Below are 12336 nucleotides of genomic sequence, written 5' to 3'. Positions count from 1 at the left end.
ACCCTGCTTATTTAACTTATATGCAGAGTACATAATGAGAAACACTAGGCTGGAAGAAGCACAAGCTGGAATCAAGATTGCCGGGAGAAATATCAATAACTTCAGATATGCAGATGACACCACCCTTATGGAAGAAAGCAAATAGGAACTAAGGAGTCTCTTGATGAAAGTTAAAGACGAGAATGAAAAACCTTAAAACTCTATATTCTAAAAACTAAGATCACGGTATCCAATCCTATCACTTCATGACAAATAGATGGGAAAACAATGGAAACAGTGACAGGCTATTTTCTTGGACTCCAAAATCACTGCAGATGGTGACTGCCACCATGAAATTAAAAAGTGCCAACCTAGACAGTGTATTAAAAAGCAGAGACATTACCTTGCCAGCAAAGGTCCATCTACTCAAAACTATTGTTTTTCCAGGAGTCACATAAGGATGTGAGATTTGGACACATACATTCATTCTTGAACGCTGAAGAATTGATGCTTTTGCACTGTGGTGTTGGAGAAGACTCTTGAGATACCCTTGAACAGCAAGGAGATTAAACCAGTCAATCCTAAAGGAAATCAGTCCTGAATATCCATTGGAAGGGCTAATGCTGAAGCTGAGGCTCCTATACTTTGGCACCTGATGGGAAGAACTGACTCCTTAGACAAGACTCTGATCCTGGGAAAGATTGAAGGTAGAAGGAGAAAGGGATGAACATGGTCCGATGGCATCACCAACTCGATGGACATGAGTTTGAGCAAGCTCCAGGAGTTGGTGATGGACAGTGAAGTCTTGCGTGTTGCAGTCCATGGGGTTGCAAAGAGTAGGCCTGGACTGAGTGACTGAAGTAAAACTGAACTATCAATCTCTTTGTCTTCTAAGTAATTTGTATTTTCCTTTGAAATCTTTTCACTTTGGTTAAGTAATCATGTATCGTTTGGCAAACTCCAGGAGTTGGTGATGGACAGGGAGGCCTGGCATGCTGAAATTCATGGGGTCGTAAAGAGTCGGACATGACTGAGCGACTGAACTGAACTGAACTGAACTGAACAGTTCTTTTGACCTACAGTTTATGTTAAGATGCTTCAGAAGAACCTTGAGGCATTTTAGAGAAATATTAAATTAGTATTTTAAATTATCTGGAAAAACTACCAAGCACTCCTGGCCCCACCCTTACTTGCTGCCTCCTCTAGACAGGTGGCCTCAGACACCTCACCTCCATCAGCTACCTCCATCACCACCACTCTGAATATCTGCACCCATCTGTCCTCTCCTCCCAATAAAGGAAATAGCAGAAAGGGAAGAATCCATTTTAGCATCTCCAGGTTATGAACTAGGGGCCAGCATGATATCCCCAGCAAAGCCGCATCAGAGCACCCCTTGAGGGGAAAAGCAAACTGGTAGGACAGGTCTCATTGCACCAGTAACCAATGGGAACAAACTGGAAAAGAAAGGTGTCTGAAACCAAACCAAAGTGTCTGAACAGAGTGCAAGCAGACATGAACTAAAGTCCCTCGGCATTTTTAGAACAAGAATATCAGGTCTATGGGTAGTGCACCTATTTAGACAACAAAGCCCCCAAAACTATGAAAATTAAAAGTAACTTTCATGTTAGAAAGTACCTCCAGAAAATGTTTTTAAAGATTCCCAACAGTCGCTTGAACCATCAGAGGAAGAAAGAAGAGCTGATTCCAGAGAAGATAACAGAAAAAGAGAATAAAGCTGTCTGGACTTATAGGGCACTCAGACATAGCAAATTTGTCATCCTAGTCTCTATCACTGTAAAAATGGGAGCTTCATTTCCAAGGAGAAGAAACAACACCCTCTTGAGAAAGAGGCCATCTGAGGAACTCAGCCAGTTTTAAACTGATTTCTGAAGTATGGACTAATTAGACCTGCAGGTCTCCTTATGATACTCCTATTCTGCCAGTCAAGAAACCTCACACCATTGACTACAGATTTGTTCAGGATCCGCAAGCCATAAATGAAAGTTCAGGGCATTTATCCACCAGATCCAAACCCTTATACCTTACTCCCAACCATACCTGGAGATTATGAATACCTCACTGTATTAGATTTGAAAGACCCATTTTTCTGCATTCCAGTAAAAACAATAACTCAGTTTTCAAGGGCAGGAGCCCACTGTGTCCCTCTTTGCCTGGCAAAGCAATAAAGCTATTCTTTTCTATTTCACCCAAAATTCTATCTCCAAGATTTGACTTGTGCTTTGGTTATAGAAGCCAAGTTTTTGGCATCACTTAAGAATCTTCTAGGAATAGTGATTAGGAAAAAGTGCAATATATAAGTTTATGTTTCTGGGTACAGTTCATGATAATACTTTCTCATTCATTTCATACAAATTTTAATGGCAGTATGACTGAAAACAAAATGTTTTGGCCACATTTGGTTGTATAAAAATATTAAAACAGTATAATTTTAAAACATTTAATATAACTAAATATCTTGGAGTTTTTTCTAGGTAAATATAGATAGAAATCTTTACCATTGAATTACAACGATGGTTTATCATGTTTTATTGAAGAATGAAAATTAGAAAGATTCTTGTTTTGCTTTTGTCATGGAAGATGGAAGGTTGTCTTTTTAATCTGCAGATATAAGATACCCTTATTTTTAACTTAAGGAATTTTATCTTCTGTTGTGTATTTCCGTTTTCTGTCATCCATTCATTGTCATCTCTTCATGTGAGATGTATGTCTGCAGGCACTGTTTTTTTTTTTTTAATTTTTATTTATTTATTTTTTAAATTGGAGGCTAATTACTTTACAGTATTGTGGTGGTTTTCACCATACATTGACATGAATCAGCCATGAGTGTACAGGTGTCCCCCCATCCTGAATCCCCCCCCCTTCCCTCCCCACCCCATCCCTCTGGGTTCTGAGTCTTGCTTAATTTTATCTAATCTATATCAATTTCTTGTATTGCATAATTTCCTGTGTGTTGTCTGAAGCAGTTCAAGTTCCTATGCCTGATTATAATTAGCTTTTATATATTCATTTCCTTTCTCTCTTTTGTTTATAACTAGAATGTGTTCATGCATGCTAAGTCACTTCAGTTGTGTCTGGCTCTTTGTGACCCTATGGACTGTAGCCCACCAGGCTACACTTTCCATTGGATTCTCCAGTCAAGAACAGTGGAGTGGGTAGCTATGCCCTTCTCCAGGGGATCTTCCTGACCCAAGGATCGAAGCTGTGTCTCTTAAGTCTACTGCATTGACAGGCAGGTTCTTTACCACTAGCTCCACTGGGAAAGCCCCATATATAGAGTACTGCTGCCTTAATATGCATTGCCTTCTATAGTCTTAGCATCTCTTCTTTGAATACATTCTTGAATTTCTAAGATATTGAAACAAGTATTTGTTTATAAATGTAACTTGTGGAATACATTTTGTTTCATTTTCCATCTGCATTTTTCTTTCTGCTCATTTTATTAATGCAATTGAGTAGTTCCCATGATGCAGTCCATTTAGTTGTCATTATTCATATAGTATGTAACATTTATTCAGAGTCATTCATTTGTAATACTGTAGAAATGACCATCCCATGGACTGAATTGGGATGCAAGTCATTTACATTTGGCACAGAATACCGTCTCACAGAATACCATTGCACAGATTCTCTGCTTTGGATGTATATCTTTTTCCTATCCAAAAAGACATTTATGAGGGTCAGAATGAAGGTGAGTGTATTACAGACAACTAATATGACTACTTTGGCCACGTCATGTGAAGAGTTGACTCATTGGAAAAGACCCTGATGCTGGGAGGGATTGGGGGCAAGAGGAGAAGGGGACGACAGAGGATGAGATGGCTGGATGGCATCACTGACTCGATGGACATGAGTTTGGGTGAACTCCAGGAGTTGGTGATGGACAGGGAGGCCTGGTGTGCTGTGATTCATGGGGTCGCAAAGTGTCGGACATGACTGAGCGACTGGACTGAACTGACTGAATATGACTTTCCAGTACTTACCTGAGTTCCTTTCACTAGGAAATTTAGCTGGTAAGTTGACTAACATCTATTTCCTCTTGAGTATGTCACAAAGGAAGACAAATGCTTTTAGATGTCTTTGTTCATTTGGTGGGTTAGTTTTTTTGGTAGTTGGTGATTGGTCAACTGGTTTGGCTTGGGTTGGTTGGAATTCTTAGGCTGTATATATGCATTTCCTTAGTGAATCTGACCTCATTTTCAATTTCCTATTTCCAGCTGAGGATTCCACATGAGTACTGAGCATTCCTTGATAGGCCTACAAGAATTCCTGACTTCTTTATTGTTTTCTGCTTTGCTGTTCATAATACAAATAGCAGTTCTCAGAACTAAAGTTGAGAGTTACAGATGACTTTTGGTTTGAGAGTTATCTTTTTGTTCTTTCTCTCACCTCCTTGTTGATTTGGGATGTGTTCAGAGATGAGAACTATGAAGTGATGTCTCTAATTCAATATCATCATTGTCTTGAATTAATTATTACCTAGTCCCTATTTATCCCCAAATTTTATCTGCTTATGCATAAATCACCTTTTGTTTGTATGTAATTCGGTCTTAAATTGTAATTGAAAAGAATAAAAATGGTTAGTGCACAGAATATTAAAAAGTATTGCTAATTAGAGATACCAAGGGAAAATTTCATGCAAAGATGGGCTCAATAAAAAGACAGAAATGGTATGGACCTAACAGAAGCAGAAGATATTAAGAAGGGATGGCAAGAATACACAGAAGAACTGTACAAAAAAGATCTTCACGATCCAGATAATCAGGATAGTGTGATCACTCACCTAGAGCCAGACATCCTGGAATGTGAAGTCAAGTGGGCCTTAGAAAGAATCACTACGAACAAAGCTAGTGGAGGTGATGGAATTCCAGTTGAGCTATTCCAAATCCTGAAAGATGATGCTGCACTCAATTTGCCAGCAAATATGAAAAACTCAGAAGTGACCACAGGACTGGAAAAGGTCAGTTTTCATTCCAATTCCAAAGAAAGGCAATGCCAAAGAATACTCAAACTACCACACAATTGGACTCATCTCACACGTTAGTAAAGTAATGTTCAAAATTCTCCAAGCCAGGCTTCAGCAATATGTGAACTATGAACTTTCTGATGTTCAAGCTGGTTTTAGAAAAGGCAGAAGAACCAGAGATCAAATTGCCAACAACTGCTGGATCATGGAAAAAGCAATAGAGTTCCAGAAAAACATCTATTACTGCTTTATTGACTATGCCAAAGCCTTTGACTATGTGGATCACAATAAACTGTGGAAAATTCTGAAAGACATGGGAATACCAGACCACCTGATCTGCCTCTTGAGAAATTTGTATGCAGGTCAGGAAGCAACAGTTAGAACTAGACATGGAACAACAGACTGGTTCCAAATAGGAAAAGGAGTTCATCAAGGCTGTATATTGTCACCCTGCTTATTTAACTTCTATGCAAAGTACATCATGAGAAATGCTGGACTAGAAGAAACACAAGCTGGAATCAAGATTGCTAGGAGAAATATCAATAACCTCAGATATGCAGATAGCACCACCCTTATGGCGGAAAGTGAAGAGGAACTAAAAAGCCTCTTGATGAAAGTGAAAGTGAAGAGTGAAAAAGTTGGCTTAAAGCTCAACATTCAGAAAACGAAGATCATGGCATCCAGTCCCATCACTTCATGGGAAATAGATGGGGAAACAGTGTCAGACTTTGTTTTTTTGGGCTCCAAAATCACTGCAGATGGTGACTGCAGCCATGAAATTAAAAGACGCTTACTCCTTGCAAGAACAATTATGACCAACCTAGATAGCATATTGAAAAACAGAGGCATTACTTTGCCAACAAAGGTCCATCTAGTCAAGGCTATGGTTTTTCCCGTGGTCATGTATGGATGTGAGAGTTGGACTGTGAAGAAGGCTGAGCACTGAAGAATCGATGCTTTTGAACTGTGGTGTTGGAGAAGACTCTTGAGAGTCTCTTGGACTGCAAGGAGATCCAACCAGTCCATTCTGAAGGAGATCAGCCCTGGGATTTCTTTGGAAGGAATGGTGCTAAAGCTGAAACTCCAGCACTTTGGCCACCTCATGCGAAGAGTTGACTCATTGGAAAAGACTCTGATGCTGGGAGGGATTGGGGGCAGGAGGAGAAGGGGACGACAGAGGATGAGATGGCTGGATGGCATTACTGACTCGATGGACATGAGTCTGAGTGAACTCTGGGAGTTGGTGATGGACAGGGAGGTCTGGCGTGCTGTGATTCATGGGGTCGCAAAGAGTTGGACATGTCTGAGCGACTGATCTGATCTGATCTGATGTGTGGAAAAAGGATTATGAAGTTTAGTGAACAACAATGTGGGCATCAAGTTAAAGGACATGCATGTGTTAAATTACACTAATTGGAAATGAATTATATGAAAATATAAGTGGTTATGTATATAATTAGAAATTTTGAAATCAAGCTTTTAAAGACATACAGTTATTGGAAAAGATCTGGTTAAAGACACAGCCATGAAACTGAGTGGCTGAAATCAGGCAATAGAGGGACATGACTGGAAATTGAGATTAAGAGACTTAAAGACTGAAGTGTTGGATGCATAATCTTTATAAAAAGTGACATTACTAAAATTTCAATGTGGTTGTGCTAACCAAAACAAATCAGAGGTCTACAAATGAAAAATAAACAAATAAAAGTAAAAGTTTATTTAGAGTTCTTAATTACAGTTTGGGAAACACAGATTTTGGTAAATCCAAAAGCAGGTTCTAGGGAAAAGAAAAAGCTTAAGCGTTTCAAATGATGTAGGATTATTTTGAGAGAGAAGCAAAAGGAAATACCTAGAGTTATAATGAGAACAGAGAAGTACTTATCTCATTTGACTGATTCCTTAAAACCCAAAGAAGGTGGGTGGAAAATCAAGTGAAATTTCATTTGAAATTTTCAGATGAAATCTTGGCATTCAAAAACAGTGCCTGATCTGATATTTTTCATAACCATAAGAGTAGCATACCAGCAAGTTCAGAAATATTCAAATTGGGAGGTCAGTTCAATTTCAGAAAACATTTGGAACACTGAAGGTGAAATTAAAAGAAAATCTTGGCTTACTTAGATTTTTTTTTTTAGGCCAACTAAGAAAATGCACTTTAAATTCTTAGGACTTAAGAAGCAAGGATTAGATGCTTCAACATATGCTCCTGGAGGAGGGTGACTTCTGGTCCCATCATCTCATGGCAAATAAATGGGGTAGAAGTGAAAGCAGTGATAGATTTTCTTTTCTTGGACTCTGAAATCACTGCAAACAGTGAAATTAAAAGACGCTTGCTCCTTGGAAGGAAAACTATGACAAAGCTACACAGTGTATTAAAAAGCAGAGGCATAACCTTGCTGACAAAGGTCCATATAGTCAAAGCTGTGGATTTTCCAGGAGTCATATACAGATGTGAGAGTTGGACCATAAAGAAGGCTCAGCACTGAAGAATTGATACTTCTAAATTGTGGTGCTGGACAACAAGGAGATCAAACCAGTCAATCCTAAAGGAAATTAATCCTGAATATTCACTGGAAGGACCGATGCTGAAGCTAAAGATCCAATCCTTAGGCCACCTGATACAAAGTGCCAACTCTTTGGAAAAGACCTTGATGCTGGGAAAGATTGAAGGCAGGATGAGAAAGGGATGACAGAGAATGAGATGGTGGTATGGCATTACTTGATCAATAGACATGAGTTTGAGCAAACTTCGGGAGATAGTGAAGGACAGATGAGCCCAGTATGCTACAGTCCATGGGGTCACAAAGAGTCAGACATGACCTAGTGACTGAACAACAACAACAACATTGCTTCTGATTTTGATAAATTAGCTTGAAACAGACCAATAAACCTGCTGAAAACAACTAGGAAAATCAAATAGAATATATATTAAAAATCTGTCTGAAGGCATTAAAGAGTTACCAAGACAACCAAAACTTGACGGGTCAGTACCAAGGATAAGGCCTGAACCTGATATTCTGTGCTCCAAATATCCTTGAACCAATTGGTGATTTGAACATAACCAGGGAAAGGCAGAGATGCTGAAGAGACATATTTACAGTCTTACATGTTAGAATAAACTGATGAGACTTAGGTCCATGTGAGGGGAGGAAACTAGCAAACACCTATGGTATATGCTTGGAATCTGTGAAAGGGTATACCTGAGGTGCGAGGTTAAACAAATATACTGTGTTGTGCTTAGTCATGTCCAACTCTTTGTGACCCAGTGGACTGTAGCCTGCCATGCTCCTCTGTCCATGGGGATTCTCCAGGCAAGAATACTGGAGTAGGTTGCCATGCCCTCCTCCAGGGGATCTTCTCAACCCAGGTCTCCCACATTGCAGGTGGGTTCTTTACTGTCTGAGCCACCAGGAAAGCCCAAGAATACTGTGGTGGGCAGCCTATCCCTTCTCCAGGGGATATTCCTGACCCAGGAACATAACGGTGGTCCTCTACATTGTAGGCAGATTCTTTACCAGCTGATTTACCAGGGAAGTCCAAACAAATACACTAGCCTTCACAAAGATTTAATCTCAGTTTCGAATCAGCTCAATTTCTGGTTAGATTATTGTCATGTCCACTACCTTCAGTTCAGTTCAGTTCAGTTGCTCAGTCGTGTCCGACTCTTTGTGACCCCATGAATCACAGCACGCCAAGCCTCCCTGTCCATCACCAACTCCCGGAGTTCACTGAGACTCACGTCCATCGAGTCACTGATGCCATCCAACCATCTCATCCTCTGTCATCCCCTTCTCCTCCTGCCCCCAATCCCTCCCAGCATCAGAGTCTTTTCCAATGAGTCAACTCTTCGCATGAGGTGGCCAAAGTACTGGAGTTTCAGCTTTAGCGTCATTCCTTCCAAAGAAATCCCAGGGCTGATCTCCTTCAGAATGGACTGGTTGGATCTCCTTGCAGTCCAAGGGACTCTCAAGAGTCTTCTCCAACACCACAGTTCAAAAGCATCAATTCTTCAGTGCTCAGCCTTCTTCACAGTCCAACTCTCACATCCATACATGACCATAGGAAAACCATAGCCTTGACTAGACGGACCTTTGTTGGCAAAGTAATGTCTCTGCTTTTGTCCACTGCCTTAGATAACAGTAAAGATCCAAAAGATTTAGAAGAATTTCCCTCTTATGAAAATTTGGAGGCAAGAACAAGAGTTGAGGTGTGGACAAGTTAGAGATCCATGATAAACAATCCAGATTTTGTTTATATCATGAAAATAGCAAATGAGAAGATCATCCTTCATAAAAAGAGAAATTCAAATTAAAAATGGTGCATCCTCATTTGGCTAAGGTGATCAGCCAGCAGTAAAAATGGATTTTCTCTAGAAATAGTAAACTATTGATATTTACACTCCATTTGTGGATTTTTCTTCCAGAAGAAAATTACCCATTTATAACATACATTTCATACAGTAGAAGTACTCACATTGTAAAAAAAAATATGTGAAACTGGGTGAAATAAAAAACAAACAAACAAAAAAAACACCTGTTTGGATGATGGATCCCTAAGAATAGGGAAGTTCTCAAGGTAAGTCTTATATTACATCTACCTCTTACTGGGGACAATTCTCCAAACAGTACAGCAAACTGGAATCCAAGCAGAGTGCCATGTTCCCAGGGAGCTGAGAGATCAAAGGAAAGTTTTCAGGAGAGGTAAGCCAACTGGCATTTGTGGAATTCTGACACTGAAAAAAAAAAAATTACCCAGCAGGAGAATGCGGGTGTCCCCTCTGAGTCCCTGAAAGAAAGTGTGGTTCCTTAGATCCAGGAAGAGCCTCCCTGAAGCTCCTCAAATAATGGGCCAGTTGAGAGAAGACAGGAACACTTGTGATTGAACAACTCTGAAGGAAGTTGGAGATCTGATCCCAGCAGAGATGAAAGTACATTTGAGAGACTGGTAAAATGGTACAAATTTTGAGGTATAAGATAAATAAGTTCTGAGGATCTAATGTATAACATGGTGATTATAGTTGATAATACTCTACTGTATAACTGAAATTTGTGAAGAAGATAGATCTTAAGTTTGCTCATAAAAAAAGCATGTTAGATGTTAGATGTGCCAATTAATTTGATTGTGGGAACTCTTTCACAATGTTTTCTGTATCAAACCACCACACTCTACACTTTAAATATATTATAATTTTAATTGCCTACTATAACTCAACAGAGCTGAATAGAAGATGAAACCTACCTGAAAAAATATAGCAGAACTCAAAAGGCCTAAAACTTCTCATGCAATAAAGAGCAAGAAATAAAAATTCCAGACTTGTGAAGAAACAGGAAATGTGACCTATAGTTTATGAAAATGCAGTCTATAGAAACCAGTCCTACAGAGTGAAGTCCAAAAGACAGAAACAAACATCGTATATGAATGCATATGTGTGGAATCTAGAATAATCGTATAGATGAACTTATTTGCAAAAAAGAAATAGATACACAGATGTATAGAACAAATGGATACCAAGGAGGGAGACAGTGGAGTGGACTGAGAGATTGGGATTGACCTATATAGACTACTACATATATAATAGATAACTAATAAGGACTGACTGCATAGCACCAAGGAACTCTACTCAGTGTTCTGTGGTGACCTAAACGGGAAAGAAATCCAATAGAGAGAGGATATATGTATATGTATAGTAGATTCAGTTTGCTGTACAGCAGAAACTAACACAATATTGTAAAGCAATTATTCTCTAATAATAAAAAGAAAGAAACTAGTTCCAAGATATTTAAAGTTGAACTCAGCTGACAGTTAATTTAAAGCAACTATTATAAATATTCTGGAGAAGGCAATGGCACCCCACTCCAGTACTCTTGCCTGGAAAACCCCATGGACAGAGGAGCCTGGTAGGCTGCAGTCCATGGGGTCGCGAAGAGTCGGACACGACTGAGCGACTTCACTTTCACTTTTCACTTTCATGCATTGGAGAAGGAAATGGCAACCCACTCCAGTGTTCTTGCCTGGAGAATCCTAGGGACGGGGGAACCTGGTAGGCTGTTGTCTATGGGGTCACACAGATTCAGACACGACTGAAGTGACTTAGTAGTAGCAGCATTATAAATATTCAGAGAAGTTAAAGGAAATATTATTGAAAATATAGGTTATGTCAGGAGAGAGAGAAAAACTATTAAGCAAACACACAAACCAGATAATTCCTGAACCATATCACTTCTGGATTATGGTATGTATAACCAACATACATTGAACTTGGCATGGCAGTCATTTAGCACATAAGCATCAGGGTTTCTTGTTCTTTTTGTTGGTCATTTTTTGATTATTCTGATGGGACAGAGGATGCATAGTAGTCTTTGTGAGTTTGGAAATAACACTGGCTATATCACTAAGACAAGTATTTGTATGAAAGTTTTCACTGTATTTCAGTCATATTTCATGAAAACCTATCCCATTACATGCTTTAAATTTTTTTTAAGACAACACAGTAGCTTTTCCACTAAATTTGTGTATAAATATTTTAGCTTCATCAGCATCTGACAATTAGTCCCCTATCTGATGACTCTTACGTATAAGGATCTTAGGAGAAAAAAATTGAAAGATCAGTTGCCCATTGATGATGTTTTATACTGAATCATTAGAGAAAAGAGAAGATAACCAAGAGGAGAAAGAAAAATAAGATTCAAAGTGGCAATCCTAAACTTCTGACTTCTATGGATTTGTTCTGATGGACAAGCTGGGAAGGTCATTGCTTGTGCTTGTCTTCTGTTTTTTGTTTTTGTTTTTGTTTTTTTTAATACAAATAGAACTTAAAATCCTGACTTAGTCACAGGGGACTGTATGTGACAATGACATCAACAGTATCTATATATTTGTGCTCCCTTTGTTATGAGTTACCATGAAGGTTTTGTACAAGTCATTTACTGTGAATTTCTAATGTTTTTGTTTCCACTGCAGCTAAAAACAATACCACTCAAACCAAAACCAAAATATACTTGGCATGCAATGCTTCTAGAAATTATGCCAGTCTTTCTTCTAAAAGGAAGAAGTATTCACCACCACTGCAGCCAGAATGAATCTGATTCTGGCTTTCTCACAGCACCGGTTTTCCTTATTATATATAATTTTAATTGACCTTTTACATCAGCATACTTGGTTCACTTGAAGTTCATAAACAGTCTCATTTTGTACTCTGTCTTGGCATGGTCACCAAACTAATTTAACCTATATGCACAAATATATAAAAAATAAGGAAGCTCTTTTGCCAAAGTGGTTCCATTTTAATTTCCAATATAGCTGCAGTTCACAAATCACATAAATACTCAACAATGAAGTATTCAAAATTTAAATTGGACTTAAAAGCACAATCC

This window comes from Bos taurus, chromosome 12, assembly GCF_002263795.3.
Source record: "Bos taurus isolate L1 Dominette 01449 registration number 42190680 breed Hereford chromosome 12, ARS-UCD2.0, whole genome shotgun sequence".
Taxonomy (NCBI): Eukaryota; Metazoa; Chordata; class Mammalia; order Artiodactyla; family Bovidae; genus Bos; species Bos taurus.
The sequence above is the reverse complement of the archived record's forward strand: the minus strand, read 5'-3'. Positions refer to the sequence as shown.